Genomic DNA, 26175 nt, shown 5'->3' on the forward strand with positions numbered 1-26175 from the left:
CTCATGGAGCTGGGAAGACGGGAGGGACTACGCATAAAGCAATAACCATTGGTCATTATGTGGAAATATCAGAAAGAGCCAGGACATTTCTCATTAGTACTGTCTAGAAATTAATAATAGCAGTAATAATACTTAAAAAAAAAACAGGCATCCAAATGTATTTGAATAAATTGGTGAATGGCCAGTTTTTAAACTCAGGTGACACTAATTACTTAAATTATATGCAGTATGACAGGGGACTAAAGAAGGAAGGAAGGATTGTTTGCTGGAATAGGAAAGGTTTCAGGGAAGAGTTAAAATATCAGCTTTGTTTGTCTGATGAATCAGGTAAGATGTTTATCAAGGGTCTGGGATGACTTGAAGCTGCAAGCGTTTGGGCTCATGATGTTGGACTCGAGATTCAGTAGTGTTATTGGGATTCCAGTAGTCACCATTCTGTGGAGGGCGTCCGTGTGGACACCCGTTTCTACACAAGGGTTTTCCCTTTTTCGTTTATTCTTTTTCAATTAGAGAGAAGATACTGAACAGTCAAATCAATCTCTAGAATTTATCAACCGAAATCGGCACTTTAGCTTAGTAAGATCCAGTACGTGGATGGATTTGCAATTCAAGTAATCCTTTGTTAGAATAAGACAAGGAGGCACGCAAATCCCCACCCAGTTCCTGCTTGGTCTTTGGGTGTGAGGAACGAGTGTTAGGTCAGGTCGTGTAAATGAGCAGAGGAAGCTCATCTCCAAAAAGGCAAGGAGATACTATTCCGAAAGTTCCCTATCTCCAGTTCATTTTACATTTCAGGAAGAAATAACAAACAGAAAGAGAGTGAAAGGGAAGAAAGCTCGGTGTTCTGTTGATGTCCTGCCATTTTGCAAGGATTATGTAATCTTACTAACTACTAATTAGTAGTTTCGTGTTTGAACTATATGCACGTGTTAGATGTTCAGGAGTTTCTAGAAAGGGTGGCTGGAGTCACATAGCTCCACCTCCCACTCCTGATTGCCTAAGTTCTCCCCAGAGGCACTCAAGCTCACTGGTTCCTTATGTATACTCCTACTGATAGTCTTTGTATTTTTTTTTTTAATTATATAAGCGGGAACATACAATATAAACGAATTATTTTTCAACCTGGCGATCAGTCTGTCTGAAGACATGAAGCATGGTGCTTTTTGGTGGGAAATAGCATTCTGTCATACGGCTATTGTTTAAGTTGTTTACGACCTTTTGCAATTAGAAACAATGAATTTGGGGGATATAGACGTGGTTTCGTATTTGAGCGAGTCTACCTCTAGGATAAATTCCCTAAAGATCTCCATAGACTGCCGTGTGACAGGGGTCAGTCAGGGAGACAGAAGCCAGTCTTTGTAAAAGTTCTGGCTAGAGGTTTTCAGGGGAGCGGAGGCACGTGCATCTTTAACACACCCGGGCAGTGAGGGTCAGGGAGGATGCAGCCGGCAGTCCAGCCACAAGCCGCTGAGTGAGTGGTCCTTGCAAGCTTAGCGAGATGGTGGCGGTTTCCAGCAATCTCTGCAGCTCTCACCGAGCATCTCTGGGTGCCGTGCCACGTGGGTGGTCCTCAGGAGCTTGCCTAGACCATCGGTTTCCCGCTTTCCAGCGTGTCCTTCATCTGCAAGCGAGGACTAACTCAGGACCACCCTGGGAAGCGGGTGCTGGGGAGGGAGCCCCCTACTTTTCTTTCAATGATGCCCGAGTGGGTGCTGGCGGCGAGGAGCCAACAATAGACAATCCAGAGCAAGCAACGTGTGGGCGAGGGCTGGGTCCACGGGCACGTGAACTTGAGATCCTGACTGCTGCTCAGAGAGCTCTTACCGACTTACCTCTCAGCCTTGAGACTTCGGTCAGGTTGCCTCCTTCCTTACGCTTGGGATCGCACAGTGGGTCACACAAAACCTTTATCTTCCCTAAACTCTTCGTGGAAACGGATATCCTCTTATAGTTTCCAGTTTGTATTTTGAAATAAAATGGAGGATTTTTCATACTTTGGGAAACCATTTTTTTTCCCTCCTGTGACTTGTCCAATCATATCCTTTGCCCACTTTTATATTATAGGCGCCCTTTGTCAGAGGGCTGTGAACTTAGACCAGGGCTGGTGGTTTTCTCTTGCCACTCAGAAAATTTTAATGTTCTTCAGATTTAAAACGTCTTTTAGTTATAGCTTTTGAGTTCTGTGTCATGCATAAAAAGGTCTTCCCTACTTGGAGAACATCAGGGAATTTGCCCGTGTTTTCTTTAACAATATTTATGGATTTTTAAAAATTTACATCTTTGACCCATTTGTAATTTATTTTGGTATGAAGAGTGTGAACGGTGTCCGACTTAATATTTCCCCCATGTGAATTAAAGGGAAACAGAGGGTTCTAGATTAAACTGTAGACTCTCTAATGCTTTCTGGAAGTTCTCCATTCCAGACGTTCCACCTGATGATTGTTTCTGTTTCCTTGGTGTTAGTCATGCTCTCTCCCTTCTCATTCATAATTTTATTAATTTGGGCCATCTCTCTTTTCTTTTGGATTAGTTTGGCCAATGGTTTATCGATCTTATTGATTCTTTCAAAAAGCCAGCTTCTAGTTTTATGTGTTCTACTATATCTCTAGTTTCTACCTCATTGATCTCCACTCTAATCTTGATTCTTTCCATTTTTGTCTGTAGGGTTGGCTTAATTTGTGGTTGATTCTCCAGTTCTTTAGGTGTAAAGAGAGCTGGTGTATTCTAGATTTTTCAATTTTTAGGGGGGAGGCTTGGATGGCTATGTATTTCCCCCTTAGGACCGCCTTTGCTATATCCCACAGGTTTTGGGCCAAAGTGTCTTCATTCTCATTGATTTCCATGAATTAAGTTCTTCTTTGATTTCCTGGTTGATCCAGACATTCTTAAGCAGGGTGGTCTTTAGCTTCCAAGTGTTTGTATTCCTTCCAAACTTTTCCTTGCAGTTGAGCTCCAGTTTCAAAGCACTGTGGTCTGAGAATATGCAGGGAATAATCTCAATCTTTTGATGTTGGTTGAGCCCTGATTTGTGACCCAGTATGTGGTCTGTTCTGGAGAAGGTTCCATGTGCACTTGAGAAGAATGAGTATTCTGTTGTTTTAGGGTGGAATGTTCTGTATATATCGATGAGGTCCATCTGGTCCAATGTTTCATTCAGTGTTCTTGTTTCTTTATTGATTTTCTGCTTGGATGATCTGTCTGTTACTGAGAGTGGTATTTAAGTTCCCCTACTATTAATGTATTCATATCAATGTGACTCTTTATCTTGATTAACAGCTGTCTTATGTAGTTGGTTGCTCCCGTATTGGGGGCATAAATATTTACAGTTGTTAGATCTTCTTGGTGGATAGACCCTTTAAGAATGATGTAGTGTCCTTCTTCATCTCTGACTGCAGTCTTTGCAAATAAGTTAAGCAACCTAGACGAAATGGATGCATTTCTGGAAACATATAAACTTCCAAAACTGAATCAGGAAGAAATTGACAACCTGAATAGACCAATATCTAGTAACAAGATTGAAGCAGTGATCAAAAACCTCCCAAAAAACAAGAGCCCAGGGCCTGATGGATTCCCTGGAGAATTCTACCAAACATTCAAAGAAGAAATAGTACCTAATCTCCTGAAGGTGTTTAAAAAAAACAAACCAGAAACAGAAAGAAAACTTCCAGATTCTTTTAATGAAGCCAGCATTACCCTGATCCCCAAACCAGGCAAAGATCCCCCCAAAAGGAGAATTTCAGACCAATATCCTTGACGAATATGGATGCCAAGATTCTCAACAAGATCCTAGCAAATAGGATCCAAGAGTATATTAAAAAGATTCTCTGCCATGACCAGGTGGGGTTTATCCATGGGATGCAAGGGTGGTTCAACATTCGCAAATCAATCAACGTGATAGAACAAATCAATAAGAGAGAAGAACCACATGGTCCTCTCAATCGATGCAGAAAAAGCATTTGATAAGGTGTAGCATCCATTCCTGATTAAAATGATTCAAAGTATAGGGATAGAGGGAACATTCCTGAACTTCATAAAAACTATCTATGAAAAATCCAGAGTGAATATCATCCTCAATGGAGAAAAGCTGACACCTTTCCCTTTGAGATCGGGAACATGACAAGGATGTCCACTCTTGCTATCAGCATAGTACTAGAAGTCCTAGTACTTGTTCAACAGTAGTAGGGCTTGTTCAACATAGTACTAGAAGTCCTAGCAACAGCAATCAGACAACAAAGAGAAATAAAAGGTATTCAAATTGGCAATGAAGAAGTCAAACTCTCTCTCTTCGCAGATGACATGATACCCAAAAGACTCTACCCCCAAACTACTAGAACTCACACAGCAATTCAGTAATGTGGCAGGATACAAAGTCAATGTACAGAAATCAGTTGCTTTCTTATACACTAACAATGAAAACACAGAAAGGGAAATGAGAGAATCGATTCCATTTACTATAGCACCAAGAACCATAAGATACCTGGGAATAAACCTAACCAAAGAGGTAAAGGATCTGTACTCAAGGAACTACAGAACACTCATGAAAGAGATTAAAGAAGACACAAAAAGATTGAAGAGCATTCCATGCTCTTGGATTGGAAGAATAAACATTGCTAAAATGTCCATACTGCCTAGAACAATCTATACTTTCAATGCCAGACATCCCACCTAGAGGTTCGGGCAGCCCCAGGTCAGGTTGGGCAGGTGGAGGACTGGTAAAGACTTTCCAGGCTGGGGTGGTGCTGGAGGCAGCCGTGAGCTTGGGCCTCTTCACAGCAGGGAGTAAGACTGGCTGCCAAAGAGAGGTTGAGGATGTGGAGCAGAGGGAGAAATGAGATCCGTCCGGTAGGAGGGAGTCCTATGGAAGCTTGTCAGGCCAAGGTGTGAAGAATAAGGGTTTGACCAGAGAACTGTAATCATTGTGTTTTGGTAAGTTTGGCCTGGTAGTGGGTTGGGGAAGGCAGATGACAGAGTCAGGGAGACTGCATGGAGGTCACTGTCAGAGTCGTGGCCTGGGCTGAGCTCAGGGCTCCTTCCTCGAGGCTGGTGGGGTTCCAGTTGGGGGCTGTCTACTGACCAGAGACAGATGTCAGACCAGGATTTTTAGTAGCATCCCTGGACATAGAATAGGACCTCCCCAGGAGATCTGGGGACCAGGTGCCCCATTTCTCCAGAGTTGACCCCCGAGAACTTCACATCAGACCACGTTTCCTTGCGGGATCCATGGCTCGGTGATGAAACCGAACATTTGTTGAGTTGACAACGTGACTTGTTGCTGGTGAGTTTTACGTGCAGATCTCATGGAATCCTTGCCTGCTCTCGCCCCTATTTTGTAGATTAGGAAATTGAGGCTGATAGAAATTAGCTATCTTACTTGGGGTCACAGGGATTGAGAACGGTAGAGCTGGCTCGGGAAAGGTGTCTGTCCCCAGAGCCGGAGCGCATAACCACTCACTAGCTGTGCCTCTGTGACTCAGGCTCAGCACACTTTTCCCTCTGCTGGGGCTTATGAGCCAAGGGCAAAGATTTATGTGCGTATATAAACTGTCCGCTTACAGTTCAAAATGTACCCAGGCGTGGGGATCTACAAACAAGTGATTTTAGGGGTGCCCTGGGGGGCTTAGTGAAGCGTCCACCTTCGGTTCAAGTCATGATCTCGGGGTGCTGGGATGGAGCCCCGCATCGGGCTCCCTGCTCAGCGGGGAGCCTGCTTCTCCCTCTCTCTCTACCCCTCCCTCTGCTCGTGTGTACACTTTCTCTCAAATCAATAAATAAAATATTTTTAAAAATATGAAACAAGATGGAACTGGGGAGGGAGACAAACCATAAGAGACTCTTAATCTCAGGAAACAAACTGAGGGTTACTGGGGTTTGGGGGTTAGGGAGAGGGTGGTTGGGTTATGGACACTGGGGAGACTATGTGCTATGGTGAGTGCTGTGAAGTGTGTAAGCCTGATGATTCACAGACCTGTACCCCTGGGGCTAATAATACAAAAATATAAGTGATTCTGAATTGTTGACATACATTCTGGTCTAAGCAGGTCACTGCCTACAGAGAAAGAGTCTAAGAGCTTCTTTGGGGAAAATACCTCTTCCGGATTCGTACAGATGCCCAGGATTCCTTTAAGGGAGACCAAGGCTTTCTTCAGAGATAAGGTTAAAACTAAAGGCTGGGGCCCTGTTTGCTCCTCTTCGTCTTTCACGCCCTCTGCAAGGCACGCAGCAGATACGTGGTGATTTTTTTTCTAGACCACAGCAAGAGAAAAGGTGGCCTCTCTTAGAAATGTTAACCCTTCCCGTTCACTTGCTGTTTTTGTGCAATTACTTGATAAGAAAACCAAGGTTATAGGACTGGCTGGCCATGTTTATATGAAAGGGAGGGAGCCAGCAGTCTGTAAGCACGTTCTCACCCTTCACCAGCAGTGGTCTTCCCTGGGGTCTGGAAATCAGGACTGGCTACCTGGGCTCGCCCTCCCGGGCAGTCGTACGGGGTCCCACACTTCGGAGGGCTCTGTGCTTGCTTTATCACGCTGCTGTCGCTCGCTGTCCTCAGAGTCTTATGGAATTTTGAACAAGGAACGTTGCCCCTTCATTTTGCCCTGAGTCCCACAGATGCCATCGCTGTCCCTGCCTGAGATGACGTGGCGAGTGACACTTGTGCAGACCCGGGACAGGACACTTCGTTGCCCTACAGTTACATGCCTGTGTCTTAGGGCTCGGGGATGCAGTACCGGTGGCCAAGGGGCGAGGGGCAGACTTGGATAAGGTTGCGTATAGGTTTCCACCCCCCATCTTTCTGCAGGCACCTCTCTGACCTCCCGCTCTCGTCCTTGCTAGAACCATCCACAACCGTAATTAAAGCAGTGGCACAGTTGTGGAGGGGAGGGGGAAACTAAGCTTGCAGTGAGAGCCTTGCTCCAGATTCGCCTTGTTTATCCTCCAAGAATCTGTGAGCCTGTCTTCTCGGCGCTCTCCGTGTCCTGTCCCACACGGCCCCTGCTCGGTGACATCGGGCAGAGGGTCTGCGGGAGGGTCCTGTGTCTCCCGACAGCATGGCACTAAGGACAGCACTTGGAGGAGTGGGTTCCCAACTGGGTTCACATCGAATCATTGCAGCAGTCCGGGAGCCAAAACGTAAGACAAACCTGTACTCAAAACAGAGGGGTCTCAACCGCTATACCTCCTTCCCTCCTGCCCACCCTCCCTCCGACTTCTGGGGCCCCACCGTGCAAAGCTTGAGAACTCCTGGTGTTTGTCCAACTGTAAGCTTACTTAAATCTGAAGCATTCTAGCTCAAAGACAGCGAAGCGAGGCCAGAGCAGGCTGGCTGTGCCCCTTGGGTATCTGAGCTCAGATACCATCACAGAGTCCCCTGTTCTAGAGTACTACCTTTCCAGTCCTGTTATGGTACCTTCATTCTGGTCTTGCAACAAACCCACGAAATGGGGCAATGGGTGGGTTGGTCACACGAATGGCTCACTGAATGGCCCCGCCTTCCCCCTGTAACTTTTTACCTTCCTCCCACTCTGAAGCTGGGCTTGGTCGTTGACTTGTTTTGACCAATGGGGTGCAGAAGATGGGAGGTCAGCAGAAGCTTGCAAGAGTTTTGCTTGTGGCTTTAGTCAGGGTTCTCCAGAGAAATAGAATCAGTAGGATATATAGAGATCTGTAAGATGAAATTTCTTATAGGAATTGGCTCACATTTATGGAGAAGTCCCACTATCTGCCATCAGCAAGCTGGAGAACCAGGAAGGCCAGTGGTGTCGTTCTGTTGAAGTCAGAAGGTCTGAGCGTGGTGGGGTTTGGGATGGTGTAAGTCCCAATCTGAGTCTGAATGGCCAAGAATCAAGAGGACCATTGTCCCGGGGCAGGGGAAGATGGATGTCTTAGCTCACAGAGAATGAATTCCTCCGTCCTCTGCCTTTTTGTTCCATTCATTTTTAGATTTTTGTAATCTGATTATGACCAGGACATTGATGGGGCTGAGTTTTTATCCAGGAGTAGAAGAGGAACTTGTCCACTGGCAGTTCCAAAGCAAAAATGAGATGAAAATGGATGTTAGCAAGTTTCCGTTGCTTTATGAGTATATCCTAGAATGTGGGGTAATTCATCCTAAAGGTTACATTTCTCTGAGAAGATGTGTATTTTACCTTTACTATTGAGGGGATAAAGTTCTTGACTATTTGTTTTTTAGATCATTTCAATGATGTCATTCCATTGTCTCCCTACGTGGAATGCTGTTGGAGAGAAGTCTGCGTCATTGTAAATATCATTTGTGTTTCTGAATGTCGTGCAAAGGGTTACTGACAGCTTTATTTAGGACTGTCCTTTCTATGGAGGTTTTTAGAGCAAACAGCCTGGCAAGATAGAGATGATCCTTCCTTCCAGAACAAGCAGTAGCTTTGCTTAGCGCCGTGGCAGAGAGAGATGTGCCTCCCTTGGGGTTTTCAGCACACCATCCTCAGAGCACTGAGACTGCTTTTCCTGTTTGCGCTGGGAGGTGTTTGGAGTGCAGCTTTGTCTTTTTTTGGCCTGGAACACAGGAAGTACCATTTAGACAGGAAGTTGAGCAAATTTAAGCAAATCATCATTTCATGAACTCCTCTTTTTTTTTTTTTTTAAGATTTTATTTATTTATTTGACAGACAGAGATTATAGGTAGGCAGAGAGGCAGGCAGAGAGAGAGGGAGAAGCAGGCTCCCTGCTGAGCAGAGAGCCCGATGCGGAACTCGATCCCAGGACCCTGAGATCATGACCTGAGCCGAAGGCAGAGGCTTAACCTACTGAGCCACCCAGGCACCCCACGTGAACTCCTCTTGAGTACTGAACCACTCTTACGTGGTAGTGTGAACAATCCTGGGCTCACGCTTGTTCCCCAGCAGCATGCTATTGATAATTCTCACCGACAACCCTGAGCGTGGTTTTAGCTGACACTGTTTGCACTGGTCTCCTCCAGGTTTATTTCAGAGTACTTATTCTGTTTATCCTGTTTTTTTTTTTTTTTTTTTTTTTAAATTTAACTCATCCAGCCTTCCCTTGTTGTACACTATCTTGGGATTTTCAGATCAGAGCATTGCTATTCCTAACATTTCACAATGGTCCCAGGCCCATTTAATGCTCCACACACTTCCCTTTCCCCCTTGTTCATGCTTGAGGTGCTACATTTCCCATTTTACAACTTTTCACTTCTTCAAACTGCCCTTTATTGCTGAAAGTTCCACATTGTAATTTGAACAGTAGAACACTAAAATACCCATTCTGAGTGATCTGCTAACTACTGGGCTGTAATTGTGTTCCAAATTGATAGTTCAGCCAAAACTTTAACTATTTTATTCAACTTGAGAGATATCTTTGTAGCCAATTTTTCTTGCTTGTGGCTTTAATAGAGCTTTCATGTCACACTTGTATTTTGTACCACGTTAGATATTTTTCCATCTATTTGCACAAAACTAGATAAAAAATGTTAACAAACATAAAAGTCCTATGAATAAATGAAACAAGATGGGATTGGGAGGGAGACAAACCATAAATGACTCTTAATCTCACAAAACAAACTGGGGGTTGCTGGGGGGAGGTGGGATTGGGGGAGGGGGAGCGGGCTATGGACATTGGGGAGGGGAGGCGAACCATAAGAGACTATGGACTCTGAAAAACAACCTGAGGGTTTTGAAGGGTCAGGGGTGGGAGGTTGGGGGAACAGGTGGTGGGTGATGGGGAGGGCACGTTTTGCATGGAGCACTGGGTGTTGTGCAAAAAGAATGAATACTGTTACGCTGAAAAAATAAATAAAAAGGGAAAAAAAAAAAGTCCTATGTTAAACCAAGAATCCTGTTGGAATCAGAAGTGATACACCGCATCATCTTGCTTTTATTTTTTTCCCGAGATTTATTGTTATGGAGAAGATTCAACCCAAGAATATGATAGCTGATATAGGTGTATCGAAATTTTGAACCCCATCGATTATGGAGCTAAAACTTCTCCCCTACTCTGGCTGGAAATGAAAAGGACTCCATGTTCGGATAAATGATCCGAGGCAGAAAAATAACTACCAACCACAGAGATGAGACATGTCTTGCTTGTTGTGGGTGCCAGATTGGGTATTCTCCTAGTGAGGGCTGGCCCATCATTTCAGTTCCTCTTCCTTCAGTGATTTCCCACAGTACACGTTAATCTAAGGGAGGTTGGCAAACTTTGGGTAGCATGACAATTATTGCACCTCTGTCTTTCCCCACAATGGAAGGGCAGAGTTTCTTAATCTGGGGTCCATGGAGCTCCCAGGGGTCCCAGACAGGCTTTGTGTACAAGGTGGGGCAGGGGTGGTAATGTATTGATGCGAAGAACATCCCCATCTTTCATCACATCCTCGGAGGGGCCCGTGATCTTCCAAATGCTAAGAACAGCATGTGACGTCTCTCTTTGTTACGTAAGGGCTGACGGGTTTAGTAAGCACTTATGTGTGAGGCTCTGTAGGGGTCTCGTCAGGGAACGTGACGACGCTGGAGGAGAATGGAGCACCGAATCCCTCCGGGAAGCAACATCAGAGCAGTCTAGGGAGAAGCAAAACCAGTCTTCCTTTAGGAGGGAGAGCGTTTGTGGAATAAGTACCCTGCTTGTACTCCCAGGAGGGAAAGAGTGTTGAATGTGACTTCCTAACGTTTCAGGACATTTCTGGAAAATTAGGATGGAACGCTTGAACCAGATGTTCAAGCAGATGGTCCTTGAACCAGAACATTTCTGAAGACAGGATACTGAGGGATGCCCCAGACCAACAGGAACAGGTCTGGGGGACCGGTGTGTCCCCATCTTCCATGTGTAAGGAGAGTCGGAAAAGGCCGGTTGCTCAGCTGCCCTGTGCCTCGGTGGAAAAGTAGGGAATAATGATCGCTGTGATGACGCCCTCCATGCGCACAGGTGTGCGTGGGCTTCTCCTCAATGTTAGCCATCACATCTGTGAAGTCACGGGGCTCATTTGGGCCTGCGGTGGGAGCACGAATGTTGGTCGTACAACTACTCCTTCCTTCAACCCTGGAGGTCGAAGTGCCCCATCTGCCAGCCTCGAGGTGTGAATCAAGTGATCCCAGTGCTCTGAGCTCTCGGGGCCTGGTAGAAGCTCACTCTGTGTGGGAGTTGTTGGCATTTAGGTCCCTTCATGAGAAGTTGGGAGGCCGTGGGGGGCCTCCTGACTCCCTTTGTGTCCCTCTCTCACCCATGCCCTCGGCGCTGCTCGGTGGCTGGCTTCCTGATAAACCGTGAGGGCAGTCTCAAATAGGGCCCCGTCCTTACTCTTGCCAGAGCGCAAACCCGGGGTGGGTGGTGTGGGTCAGGACGAGCTTTTGGTGTAGTTAACAGGATGGCAAAGGACGACTGCAAGCTTGACTGGGAGATGAGGAAGGAGGGACATCAAGGCAAGAGCCTCATATACTGGGATGACCTCCGGGAGCCCAGGGCATTTGGTGGTTCTGTGTCTGGCCCTACGAGGGTCCTCTGTTGATGTATTGGGGATGCGGGGGCAGGTGGGTTGCCAAGTCGGGGAGCCAGCACTGGGACACCCAGCCTGTCATCCTCCAGCCCTCACTGGAAGCCTGTGAGATTAATCTTGAAGATGTCCCAGAGGTGAGATCTGGGGGGCTCTTGGCAGCTAGCTAAGGGGGATGGAGGCCTGTATGTCCTTGTATCCTCTCCTCTTCTTATGAGGACATCAGCCATTGAATGTAGGATAGGGATTGCCCCCAAACCTGGGATGATTTCATCTTGGGATCCTTAGCTAATGACTTCTACAAAGAGCCTTTTTTCCCCAAATAAGGTCACCTTCTGAGTTTTGGGGTACACAAGAATTTTTTTCACTATTTAACCTACGACATCCTGGATGGCAGAGAGAGGGCAAGGACCGTGTAGTAGAGTTCTCGCAGGAGACTTACTGTCACTGGGATCCCTAGTGATTCCCACCAGCTGGTTCCTCAGGGGACAGATGATGTCGGGGTGGACGTGTTGCAGTTCCCCGGGCTGGTGGCCTCAAGAACACATTTCTGAACATGGGTTCCACTGAGATGAGTCTGGCTGGGAGAACCTGATGAGCTGCCCTGCAGGTGAGGCCACAGAACTGCGACTTCTTCGTGGGTGAAGTTCACACCCTCCAGCGGGCTTAGGAGTCCAAGTATCACTGCTGGAATTGGGTCATTTACCCGCTCAGAGCAGGGGTTTACACTGTAATAGCACGTGCTCATTTAGTTCTGGGTTATTATTATATTTTTGCAATGCCCTGCCGTGTCCTGGTAGCACTTGTTTGTGTCACTGGGAGCAACGGGACGTGGCGGGGTCAAGAGCGTCCGTCTCCATCTTCACAAAGGGCTGGGTTGTGGTAAGCCGTGGCCAGGCCTACCGTAGGCTCAGTGACTCGTAGGACATGGGACACGGGACGCGCAGCTAACTGTGTGGTAGCCTCTCTATCGCAGTGCTTAGGGCCTTGTCCGCTGACGTGGCCCGCGAGTGCTGAGTTCGGGCTCCAAGCCCCGCGACCTGGGGGATGGCTCACTCCACAAAGGCCGCACCAACTAAGGAATTTTGGAGGCCGCAGGAAGGTCACAGTGGGTCTTGTTCGTGCCCGTGCGACCATAGCTCATGAGTACCTGCGGCATGCCGTCTCGGTAGGTACACTGAGGTGGCCTGACCTTATGCTTTCCATTCTAGTCCGTCTTAATTCCCTGACGTCGTGGTCTGGCCTAGCTCCCCCGACCAGGCCCAGATCAATCTCCATGGCTCGGGGGATGGAATCACCTGTTGAACTTGGGCCAGTGAACCAGTGTGGGGGTGGGGCGGGGAGGGCAGAGGGGTCTGTCTCGACCACGGAGCTGAGTGGTGGAGGGGAGCTTTGGAAAGACTTTTGGCATTTTGTACCTCGAATAGAGAGGGAGGTAATGCCAGAAGAGGGAATGGCAGATGACTAATTTCATGGGTTGAGATTTTCCAGGTTATGCGTGCGCGCCAGATGGCACGGCCCGGGACTTGCTGACTCTGGTGTTTTCCTTGCTTTATGACTTTTTTTCCTCATCCTGGGGAGTAAAATTTCACTTTGTTTTTCCGAGCAGCTCTGGGAAGCCCTGCTTTACAGGTAGAGATGTTGCATTTCGATTATTCAACGAGTAACAGAGCCACGCTCTGTTGTAGGCCCTGGGGATACAAAGATGGCCAGGTCTGTATTGCTTCGGGGGACGTAGCTGCTGTAACAGAGATGGCAAACTACAGGACTTTAATGTATTACTGACTTTGGAACAGTGCGGGTTGGTGGTGGCTCTGTTCCCTGTGGTCACGCGGGGACTTCCGCGGACCATGGCGCTGCAGTTCTCAACGCATGGCTTTCAGGGTCGCCCTAATCCTTGACACTTCTGCCAGCAGGAAAGGGAAAGAATGTGGGGGGACACATGCAGGGTTTCAGGAACCAGACCTGCAAGTGACATGCATCACTTCTGCTCACAGGCGTTTCTTCCAGAAAGTTCTTGGCTGCCCTCTTAGGACATGCTGTTTGACGAGGAAGAACAGCATGTGAACCGAAGGCAGAGGAGGGGTAGGGCTTAGGCAGTAGTTTCTGGCCTGACGTCCTGCACTTCACCATTGCAAATCGCCCTACACTAAGAACTGCTCAAAGGGAGAGAACTTTTAGATGGAAGCATGTGCCTCTTGTTACATGGAAGAAAACCATATTTAAAATGTTTTATTTCCCTCCTCGTATCTATTTCCAGTAAGCTCTTTCGTTTTCTTTCTTTCTTTCTTTCTTTCTTTCTTTCTTTCTTTCTTTCTTTCTTTCTTTCTTTCTTTCCTTCCTTCCTTCCTTCCTTCCTTCTTTCTTTTTGAGAGAAAATCTTAAGCAGGCTTCATACCCAGTGTGGAGCGTGACATGGGGCTCGATCTCACAACCCTGAGATCATCACCTGAGATGAAATCAACAGTTGGACGCTTCACCAACTGAGCCACTCAGGCGCTCCTCCAGTAAGCTCTTTTTTGCTACTAGTGATGGTCTTTTTTTTTTTTTTAGATTTATTTATTTATTTGCTAGAGAGAGAGCGTGTGTACACACATGAGTCCGGGGGCAGGGGAGGGGTGGAGGGAGAAGCAGGCTCCCCACTGAGCAAGGAGCCCAAGGCGGGACTCGATCCCAGGGCACTGGGATCACGACCTGAGCCGAAGGCAGACGCTCAACCGACTAAGCCACCCCGGCGACCCTCTAGTGATGCTCTAAAGTTTTATTTGCCTCATTGCATCTCCTGGCCATACTTAGTCTCTGTTCCTTGGGAAAAAACAAGTAAATCCAAACCTTTATTGAGGACTTACAGCATTCCACGTTCATACCCTACTCCCTTCTCTGTCTGATGACTGCAGCACACCCATGAAGGCGCGGTGCGATTTCATCTTACAGATATGGACTTGGAGGCCCAGAGAACTTAGGAAGCACTGTTAAGATCACGCCCTGGTAGGCACCGAGCTGGTGTTCACCAGGGTCATACTCGTTGCTAAATAACTAAACCTCTACATTTCAGGGCTCACCATGTAGACCTTCGTTTCTTACTCAAATGACAACCCAGTCAGGGGTTCCTAATTGGTGGGTGGCTTTTGTCCCCAAGTACTTTCTTATGGTTCTTCTATTTCTAGGACCTCAGATCACTCAATCTCCAGTTGGCTTCTACCCAAACTAATGTCTTTTTATGATTCCAGAATCCTACTTCTTCCTCTTGCCATAGACGTGCTTGCCTGTGGTGGTTTTGTACTTTATAAAATACATGTCTTGATACACAGGGCCATCAATTGCTTTTCCAAAAGAAAGTTTGAAAACTTCGTGTAGGTTTTTGTCTTTTAATTTTTTACTTCCAAAAAAAAAAAAAAAAAAAAGAAAAGAAAAAGAAAACAGTGTCAGGGGAGCAGTGCATTTTCCAGGCTCTCCAATGTTAGCCTTGCATTTTCTTTCGGCTTCTTTGCAGTAAAACTATGTTTCCTGCACTGCTCCCCTTCTTATTTCGCACCTGAGAGCGGGCTTCTGTGGGTGTTTGGACCGAAGCCTGGCTTGCACCGGCTCCTGTGGAGAAGGGAGACTTCTTGCTCCCCGTGTTACTGCTCAGACCATTAACAGTTCCTTCAACAGACGCCCCAGACCTCGGCTCTCAAGACACCCCCGGACTCCTCAGGTTTGTTGGCCACAGCTGGCGATGCTCCTAGCACTTCCTAAAGCTCTCAGAACCTTGTTCCACAGTTAGCGGCTTCTCCTGAAAACCCCGGATCGGTTGGGGGAAAAAACAACACCACAAAGCAACTTCTAACTAGTTCTGGGATCAAGACATCGGAAAAGAACGTCTCCTGTTTACCATTACCCGTTCTTTCTCGGTGAGCCCCTTTGGGACCTAAGGTGAGGGGCCTGAGTTTCGAGCCATGAAGGGCGAGCCCGGAGAGGGTGCGAGGTAGAAGCAGACCCACCACATGGCGAGGGACTCGCCACCCGTTGGCTCTGTCTCGGGACCAGGTCATCTCTGATACTTCCTCCCCAAGACCGACATGGTCAAGCACTTGCTTCCAAGCAATGCTTTGTCCCCGGATGCTGGCGGAGCTTGGCTGCTGCCGGGCCTCCTGCAGCATGGACACACGCTCGGCCTCGCACATCTAAGGCAGGACCCCGACCCCCAGCCCCATCGGAGGCAGACGTCATTGTGGCCAGGGCCCCACCTTTCTGAAGACGGAAGATTGAACATGGGCTGAGCTCCGGGGGCGTGACTCCAGCCTTGCTCTGCAAGTGTTCCCCAAACCCACCGAGAGCCTGGCCACCCCTGCCTGGGGAGAGCTTGGCTGGGCTCTCTCCCGTGTGGAGCCTTAGGTGTGACATAGGTCCCCTGGGAAGGCTCAGCTCCCTGGGGATTCCAAAAGCTAAACCGCTGTGTGGCCCAGGTATGACCCAAAGACGTTCGATAACGTAGGTGTGAGTGGGAAGCCACGCTTAGCTTCCCAGTTTAGCTTCTGTTTCTAGTTGTTCTACGGAATACATTTTAGATCATGGTAATAGCTGAATTTCCAAATCCTGAGAGGTTACTGATTGCAAAACACATGATCGATTTACTAATAGTACTTGCGTGTGCATGTGCGACGAGGAGAGTGAAATACCAGTTCAAACGGACAATTTGACCGCAGAACATTCCAGATTTCAGAAATGATCAAATGTGATGGAATGGCAGAATGTTTTAGCTCAAGGAAATGTGTTAGAAAAGATTTCCTGCTCGGGAGAGAGCTGGGGAGGCCTTTCCTCTCGCAGTAGTTTTGGGTCTGGAATTACAGGAGGTGGCACAAGCCAGCGGCGCTAGCACCCAGGCGCCTGCAGGGCAATTTGTGGCTCATTTCCTGCTTTTGTCCCTTCAGCCGCCCATCGAGTTAGCTCTGGACCCACCGTGAGCCCGCGGACCCCTAGGGACTGAATTCGCAGGAAGATGAATTCCTCCATCCCTGCCTTCATTTGACTGCTATTGTGGAAACTGAATAGAAAAGAGATCACCCCCAAATTGAATTCTGCATACCTGCTTTGCTAAGTAGAAAATTGGATATCACAAGCGGTTCCTAGACAGGGCTCTGTCTAGACACAGAACCTGCTTACGGTTTCTGATGTTCTTGGCCACTCAGGCATATGAAACCTGTTTGCCCCAGTCATTTCCAGACCTCAGGCATTTTAGTTGGGAGGAATTTTTTACTGCCTCCCACCAATCCTGTCCCTGTGGGACCCCCAGTTTCTCGAAGATGCCATGGTTGCTCTGGTCCTGCATCCTGACTTGGAACTGCTTGGGCGGAGGGATGGGGGTCTCATCTTCGGGGTCGAGCGAGGACGCCGGCGTGTACCTCGTTCTGTGCGTGAGCGCAGGGGGATCTGGCCGGCAGGAAAGCCTCTAGAGATCCTTCTGACGTGGTCTTGACCCTGGAAGGGAGCCTGTCGCCCCCTTATTGTATGTAGGGCATGTGGCCCAGATGTTAACAAGTGTCGGATTGGCGTTGGAGCCCCATTTTCTCCTTGAAGTAATTCCTTGTGAGGTCCTTTGCCTCTGTCTCCAACAAGCCCTGGTTCACGCTGTGGCCTGCGGAGCCTGGAGAGGCGGGGGGTGCCGTCGGGGCTGTGGCTGTTCGGCCCAGCAGGAAGGGCGAGGCCCATCACCACGTGGATATGCAGGGACACGAACGGTCCCTCCAGGAGCTCCCCGCTTGCTGGCTGGGTGGGTGGCCCCAGGCTCCGGACTATTTGGGGAGCATCAGGAAGACCAAAGATGATTCCCTGCTGGTGGGACAGCACACGTGTTTTCACCATTAGTGCTTCACTCCTTTGAGGCTGAAGCCGTTTGTTTTCACGAGTCTAAGTCAATAAAATCCCCTGACGGGGACCCACATGGGGGAGGGCCTAAACCCAGTGTCAAAGACTTGAAATCAGAAAATCTAAATTTTGTCCCCAGATAGCTTTGCCAAGAGGGACCTTTTTTTTTTCACTTTTTTTTTTATTTCTTTCCAGTGTAACAGTATTCATTGTTTTTGCACCACACCCAGTGCTCCATGCAATAGGTGCCCTCCTTAATGCCCACCACCTGGTTCCCCCAACCTCCCACCCCCCGCCCCTTCAAAACCCTCAGATTGTTTTTCAGAGTCCATAGTCTCTCATGGTTCGCCTCCCCTTCCAATTTCCCTCAACTCCCTTCTCTTCTCCATCTCCCCATGTCCTCCATGTTCTTTGTTATGCTCCACAAATAAGTGAAACCATATGATACTTGACTCTCTCTGCTTGACTTATTCACTCAGCATCATCTCTTCCAGTCCCGTCCATGTTGCTACAAAAGTTGGGTTTTCATCTTTTCAGATGGAGACATAATACTCCATAGTGTATATGGACCACATCTTCCTTATCCATTCATCCGCTGAAGGGCATCTTGGTTCTTTCCACAGTTTGGCGACCGTGGCCATTGCTGCAATAAACATTGGGGTACAGATGGCCCTTCTTTTCACTACATCTGTATCTTTGGGGTAAATACCCAGTAGTGCAATTGCAGGGTCATAGGGAAGCTCTATTTTTAATTTCTTGAGGAATCTCCACACTGTCAAGAGGGACCTTTTGCTTGCGTCCTGAGACATCTGAAAGTCTCCCCTGGGCAAGGGCCTGGCGGTGAGGCCTGAGCTGTGTGGCTGGGGGGGCGGGACGGAACCCCAAATAAGAGGCCCTGCCCTTTGATTTTTCTCTCTGGGTCTCTTGGGTGAGTTGTCAGTACTCACTGCTTCTGCTAGAGGTGGTATCCCCTGGGGGTTCTACATGCTGGAGCTCGGAGGGGGCGTTTTTGGTTGCGAGTGACTGGGGGGCTCTGCCAGCATTGAGTGACTGAAGTGTAGGAGCACTTAGCCTCCGGGGTGCCTGGGTGGCTCAGTGGGTTGAGTGTTTGCCTTCAGCTCAGGTCATGATCTCAGGGTCCTGGGGTAGAGGCCTGAGTTGGGCTCCCTGCTCAGTGGAGAGTCTGCTTCTGTCTCTGCTCCCCACCCCCAGCTGGTGTGCTCTCTCTCAAATAAATAAATTAAATTAAATTAAAAAAAATAGAGGAGCACTTAGCATCCTGCCATGTGTGGTCCAGTACTGTCCAGTGAAGACTGCTGTGTCCTGTCAGTTTCAGATGTCCCATAGGACTTTCACGTGGTGAAAATACTCTATTTTCCATATGTCCCGGTGTGATGTGCCCTAAATTTTCCAGGAAGGCAGCCGCCAGGTACATCATTTTGCTTGCAGCTTTGCTGGGAGTTACCGCCCCTGTCCACCTGCTGCTGTGGCTATTGTGTCCTTGAAGATGCTGGGAGCATCAAGCACTGACTCCAGCATTACATCCCCTAGGGTTGTGTCTGTGAACATAGCTGTCTCAGAGTGTGTGGACATTTGTCACAAATTTATCTTCTCCCCCCTTTTCACCATTAGGACATTGTGTTGAGTATTTTAAAAATGGTTTGTGTTATGTTATACACACACATGCACACCCATTTTAGCCATCTTAACCATTTTGTTTTTATTTTTTAAAAAAGCTTTTATGTATTTATTTGAGAGAGAGAGTAGGGGGAGGAGCAAAAGGAGAGGGACAAGCAGACTCCGTGCTGACTGTGGAGCCCGATATGGGGCTCAGTCCCATGACCTGAGCCAGAAGTTCCGTATTTAATTTTTTAGGAACCTCCATACTGTTTTCCTCAGTGGCTGCGTGATTATACATTTTTACCAGCAGTGCAGGAGGGTTGCGGTTTCTCCTTATCCTTGCCAACACTTGTTACTTTCTTTCTCTCTTTTTTTTTTTTTTTTTGAGAGAAGTTATCCTGGTGAGTGTTGTTTTAGGTTATATTTTGCACGAACTCTATCTCCAGATAGAAAGTGGTACATACAGTATTTATCAGAACGGGTTGACGACAGCAGCTCTCGTGTCTTTATGGTCTTAGCAGTTATGTCAACATACTATCTTTTTCTTAAATTTTATTTTATTTTATTTTTTGTTGAAATATAGGTGACATACGATGCCTTAGTTTTGAGTGTACTGCACAGTGATTTGACGAGTCTGTACGAACTGCTGTGTTCAAAGGTAGCGTAGCTATCTTCTGTCACCATACAACACAGTGATAATACCGTTGACTATATTCCCTGTGCCGTACCTTTTATTCCCACGACTTACTCGTCCCGCAATTGGAAACCTGTATCTTCCGCTCTTCTTCACCCGCTTTTTCCATTCTTTACTCTCCTGCCCTCTAGCAACCGTCACTCTGCACTTATGGGTCTGTTTATGCTTTTTTGTTTGTTTTGTCTTTTAGATTCCACATACAAATGAAATCATGTTATTTATCTTTGTTACTTACTTCACTTGGTGTAATACCCTCTAGGTCCATCCATTTGTTGCAAATGGCAAGATCTCATTCTTTTTTATGGCTGAGTAACAGTCCACGGTATATATAGATCGTCACTTCTTTATCCATTTGTCTATCAGTGGACACTTGGGTTGCTTTCATATCTTTGCTATTGTAAAGAATGCTGCAGTAAACGTATGGATACATATCTTTTTGATTTAGTGTTTTTGGGTTTTTTGGGGAGTAAATACCCAGAAGTGGAATTACTGGATCGTATGATATTTCTGTTTTTTTTTTTTTTTTTTTAATGTTTTGAGGACCCTCTGTGTTGTTTCCTACAGTGGCTGCACCAAATTTGCATTCACACCAACAGTGCACAAGGGCTCCCTTTCCTCTACATCCTTGCCAACACTTACTATTTCTTGTCTTTCTGATACTGGCTATTCTGACTCCTGTGAGGCAGTTTCTCATTGTGGTTTTGATTTGTGTTTCCCTGTTGATTAATCATGTTGAACGTCTTTTCATGTGCCTGTTGGCCATCTGTAGTCTTCTTCATCAATATACTGTTTTTAGAAAATTGTTAGAAAGCAATCTCTCCCTTCTTTCTCTTAGCAATGCTCTGCTTTTCCCACACCTGGTCCTTGGAGCCAGCTTTATTTACCCAGTTTGCCTCCATGATTTTCCTTTGTTCTGCGTGGACTTTTCTTTTTTTAGTATATATATTTTTTCCCTTTGCCATAATTAGTGATCTCTATTAAGCAGGAGACTGGAATAGCTGTTTTGGCATCGAGCACGTGAACATTTTATATATATAATGAGTGTTCACAAGTAATATTTCCATGACTGAGCTAGAGTGGATTTCCTGGTGGACAGGAATAAATCTGGACCCCTTGAAACCATGGTTGGGATTGTGGGGATTTCCCTGTTTTGGATTTGTTGGCTGTATAAGTTAGGACGACACAGTACCCACACAGAGCTTTCTGCAGATGTCTAAAGGAATGTCATCATTTGGTGAGTTAAGAAGGCTGAAAGTGCACTGTTGGGTCACCTGGCTGGATCAGTCATTGGAGCTCGTGGCTCTTGATCTTGGGGGTGTGGGTTTGAGCCCCATGTTGAGTGTGGAGATTACTTTAAAAAAAAATCTTTAAAAAAACCCAAAATGGTAGGGCATTGTGGGTAAGGATGGAAAGTGACAGGACTTTTTGTTGTTGGGCAGATATAGAAGCAAGCCTGCTTGACCCGTGTGTCCCAGGACCATCATCCTGGTGTGCGCCCAGGGAAATCCCTTTTGCATTAGCCGTGGGCTCATGCTGAAGTTTTCTCTTCTCCCCTTGGATGTCTCCTCTGTGTGCTCAAACACGGAAAGCCATTATAGGAAACCGACCTGGGATGCATTTAGTAGCTGATGTTTCCTTAATAACCTTCAGTATCGGTCCCCAAAAGAAATTTTTCTTTAACGTGCCAGGGACCAAAAATATATATAAAAGAAAATCATTACAGTATTTCACTTGAGATTGTGCAGATAATGACAAGTTCCTTTTTTTTTTTTTAGTAGTATTTATAGCTATTCAATTAAACTGCCACCAAACAACAGTGAACCCACCACCATTTCTGAGCACACTATCTCGGTGTTTGTAGCTCACCATATGTTTGAAGTATGACATAATCCTTATGGAACACATTCAATTTGTTGCTTCCCAACTTCAATGGAAGCAGTTAAGTCTGTCTCCTTTTAGACAAATTGTTAATGAAAAGGTAGCTGAACAATCATTTTCTTGTAATATGCAATTCCTTCTCCTTAAATACAGGAGCCTGACAGACCCATTCAGCAGTTAGTACTTTCTCTATACAACTGAACTCTCTCTGACCCTCTGAAACTAACAATTGGAGCAAAAAAGAAAAAGAGCGGGGAAAGGCAGCTAAAAATAAATACTCACCTGTAGTACGTATAATCCTAAAAATTGAGTGGATGGTATATTTTACTTTATTGTTTTCAGATAATGTATGAATAATTGCCTTCTGCTGCCAAGTTCATTTTTATTGATTTTAAAGTGTTTCGTGATGTTGGTGCAATGTTTGGAAACGGTGGGACTGTCTGAGACATTCAGAATTTAGAGTCCTGAGCTTTCCTCTCTTTTAGCAGTGAGGGAATGCTCCTGCTGCTGAGGGCACAGATGCGCCATGGCTCCCTTCTTTCCAGGGAGCAGTGAAGGTGGAAACAAAAGAACTGGCCATTTGTCCAAGCTAGCACATGTTTATATCTTATTTTATAATTGATTTTACTTTTTAGCAATTTCCCCAAGAATTCCTTAAATAGAATGGAAAAAAAGACAGCGCACATCTCATTTTGAAATACAGATGAAATACCCTGGCAGTGTCCGTAGGGTATGGTGCAGAACAGTAATGGCTGTGTTTTTTGAGAGTTCACTCTATGCCATCTGATAACCTGGATTATGTGTGTACAGCACCCCTGGACGGAGGATGGGCGAGGACAATCACTCCCATTTGATAGATGTAGAAATGTGGGTCAGAGAGTTAATTAACTTGCCTAAAGTTACCCAGTAGTACTGTGATGGAGCCAACGTTTGCACTCAGGAAAGCACACTCTGGAGTCGAGACGTTTAGCTTCTACACGATGCTGCATGTCAGCTGAAGATTGCTTTTTACAGTAAAGCCTCATCAATTCAGACTAATTTGGGAATTTGGGGGAGAAGCAGTCTGAATGACAGGATGTTTGAAAAAAAATGCAATCTTATACCTCCAGAGAGATGGTGGGCGGAGGAAATTACATGAGGGCTTTACAATTAGGGATGCAGTCTTGAAGATCTCCTTTTACAATGAAGGAAAATGATCTTTAAAATAACAGAGTATTTCAGGGGGTGCCTGGGTGGCGCAGTTGGTTAAGTGTCTGATTCTAGATTTCGGCTCAGGTCATGATCTCAGGGTGGAGAGATGGAGCCCTGTGACGGGCTCTGCGTTTGGTGCAGAGTCTGCTTGAGATTCTCTCCCTCCATGCCTCTCCCTGCTCATGCTCTCTTTTTCTCACATAAATAAATAAATCTTTTAAAAAAGCAATAAGGTATTTTAAGGCCTTGCTTCATGATTATAATCCCCATTTTTTCACACTACAAATGTAAACTATTTATGAATTGATTAAACAAACATCTGCAGTGCAGGCCATGTCAGTGCCTTGAGCAGGTGGCAACTCTGAGAGTGTAGACTCCAAGCTCAGGGCTGGGTTCCCAGGCTTATTCCATTGCTTGATAACTGTTTGGCCTCGGGCATATTTCTTTATCTCCCGAGTCTCTGTTCCCCATATATAAACGAATCTGATGGTCGAACCAACTCTCTAGAGCCGAGGACTAGACACACCAGATGTGGATTAGATGGACAGACAGGTACTCACACCTTCGCTCAGTGCATGGAGCAGAGAAGGAGCTCAGCTGGTGTGAACTGCCATCACTAGCACCCAGAAGTGAGGGCTCAGGGCTTACAGATCAGGTGGGAGACAAAGACGCATCGACCACCTTCCCTCGTGGATCAGATGTGTGTGATGGTGTGGGAAGTCGGGAGTCTGGAAGGGTCGGGGTGTAGCCACCCCAGGTAGCCTCATTAAAGCGCTGGGCTCCACTGTGTTGGCACGAGGGAACACAGAAGATTCTCGAAGATGGGGACATCGGGCAGGATTTAGGGAGTGTGATGTGGAGAGAGACCTTGGCAGGAGGGGAACAGAGAGAAAGGAGATAGGAGGAGATAGGAAAGGCTCATTGGGCCTTGTCCAGCATGCCAGGTGGGGGTCTGGTGGACCCCCAGCCTGTTTTCACTGCATCAGGAGACCACGGAGCTCATGGGGGCTGCCTCCCTGTCACCAGGCAACAAGGTCCTGCTAAGCTGTCACTAATCAAGAGCTTCAGGCCACATGACATCTGTATTTCTCATCGCAAATTGGTAAGTCTGGATCTAGTTGTTTTTTTTTAACGTGACTAAATGACTTTATTGATTTATCAACCCATGTTCCCCCTTTTGAGTTCCTTTATTATTATTATTTATTTATTATTTATATTCAGTTAGCCAACATATATTGTTGCCTTGTTAGCAAGGGTCAGCTTCGCAGCTCCACATCCTCTGACACTAGGCACAGACAAGCCTCTGGGCTGCCCGGCCCGAGGCCAGCCCAGACACCGGGAATTCACCAGGGTGGGTGGAGGCTTTCCTACTGGCCAAGCTGGCCTTCCCTTGGCCATACCCTATTGTGTCCAGCATGCCTTTTCTTCAAGTACTGTGCAAGTTACCAAAGGCATCCCTGTGCCTCAGACTTCTCTGGAATTTCAGTCTGCTGCTTCCGCTGGCCCTTTGGGTGCCCATCCTCAGTTGAGCTCATTCTACTCACACCCTGTTTGATAAGTGAACCTCAGGTCCTTCCTCTCCCAGCGACAGGCCCTGGCATCTCCTCTCTTCACTTGTGACCTGGTGTGGGGTCTTTGGGGAAGGCCTGTGGCCATGGTGTGTTCTCCTGGCTTTAGTCCTTTGTCAATAACACGTGACTCTCATTGGCTTTACCTCTTGGCCTTCCTTAAGATCTCTACCCTGGTCTCCCTTTTTGAGGTCTCAGCTTTGGCGTTCTCTGGCAAGGCCATTACTCCAGGGTTGTGTTCTCCTCACCCCTTCCCTGGGACCCAGGCCGATTCCACACCTGCAACCTCGTCTGCCTCAATTTGACTTTGGATGCTCTCCAGTGGATGTTTAGAATCATGTTTTTTAAAGTAAAAATTACTCTGACTCCTCTCTCCCCACCCCAGTTCTGTTTTTCTTTGACATTCTGGAATTTTAAAAAGTGGCACGGTCTTTTGTCTCTTGGTTCAAGGTCAAAACCTTGTGGGCATTTGTTTCTCTCATCTTCCTCACACTTGGATGCCAAGCCCTCGGTGAGTCCTCTCCGTAAATGTCACTCAAAGCCAGCCACGGTCTGTCAGTGCCTTCCTTCAGAACTTGGGGTGTGTGGCTCAGTACCGTGATGGACTTTTAGCTGATTTTCTTGCCTTTTTCTTTTCTTCTTTTTTTTTTTTTTTTGCCTCTTTTCTTTGTTCCGGCAAAGAAACAAGAGCAACAACCAACCAGTCAACAAAACCAATACGACGTCTTTGGTGGCCTTCAGTTGCTTGTAGGATGGCCTCTTGGCTTCACATTAAAGAACGTTCATCTTCTGGCCTTTGCTTTTCGGCTTCTTGCCCTGCCTCACAGTTCAACCACCTGTTTCCTGAGAAAGTTGTGTCTTTGTGTTTGTTTTGTTTTCAAATGCACTTCCGTACTTTTACACCAATTGGGGATGCATTTCTTGCGCCCCCTCCCAGTGTCTGTCCGTTGAACTCATGTTCACAGAGGTATGGTTTCCATGGGCGACGTTGCATTCCGTGTGTGCTCATGGGGACCGTACTGTGCTTGTTTGTCTTCCCATCAGCCTAAGGTAGGCTCTGTGCTGCTGGAGGGTAGGGCCTGTGCATTCCTGTCTTTGCACTGATGTGTGGGGTTGTGCATGGTCCCTGCAGCCGTGTGTGTGTGTGTGTGAGCAAGGAGTGGGGAAGGAAGGAGGGTAGGAAGGAAGGAAGGAGCAGTGTCACGGAAATGGAATGCGTGGCAGTATACCGTGGCTGGGACATTAAGAAATCGAAAGAACAGCTACAATCAATGAGCTGTAACAGCTCCGAACTTTGTGTTCAGCTTTTATGTGCCATAGAACTCTGCCCTGTTGCCAACAGTTTTTGGAAAAGCCACAGCCCTAATGCTTAAACACATTGCTGTAATTCGACTCTCCATAAAGTGGTCATTAAATTGTGTTTTGAGGCTGGGAAGTGCGCATCAGTGACATGCTTAACTGTACAGCTGCAGCGAAACAGGAATCCAGACCTATCTGTATGCAAATACAATGCTTCAAGTTCATTATTGTTATTAGGGAATGGAAATACAGCCAGAGCAGAAATAACAGTATATTTCCCTCTGCCTATGCTGTGTTTTTGTCAATGGGCTTCTGAAGGACTATGCATTTACTAACCCATTAGAATGAGCGATTTTATATCCTAATGAAAATTAAAGGAATTTAAGGATCTGCCTAGGAGATACACTTGTTTAAACCTATATTAATGTCTCTATTGGTTATGTTGGCTAGGTTGGTGGTATATTATTAGAAAAGAAAATGTCCCCGTCATGTGTATACTTTCTAAATCTCAATGTACTTATTTTCTGACAACCAATAGAGCCGATTTTCTTCTTTCCCATCCAAAACATAAGATGTGAGGACAACATCACTGCTCTCAAATGCAA

General features: G+C 46.7%; 1 pseudogene; it reads right to left on the reverse strand.

Moving 5' to 3' along the window:
- The window catches only part of LOC123939315, a 167063-nt pseudogene that overhangs the window by 29728 nt on the left and 111160 nt on the right, over nucleotides 1-26175 (reverse strand).

This window comes from Meles meles, chromosome 3 (assembly GCF_922984935.1).
Source record: "Meles meles chromosome 3, mMelMel3.1 paternal haplotype, whole genome shotgun sequence".
NCBI lineage: Eukaryota > Metazoa > Chordata > Mammalia > Carnivora > Mustelidae > Meles > Meles meles.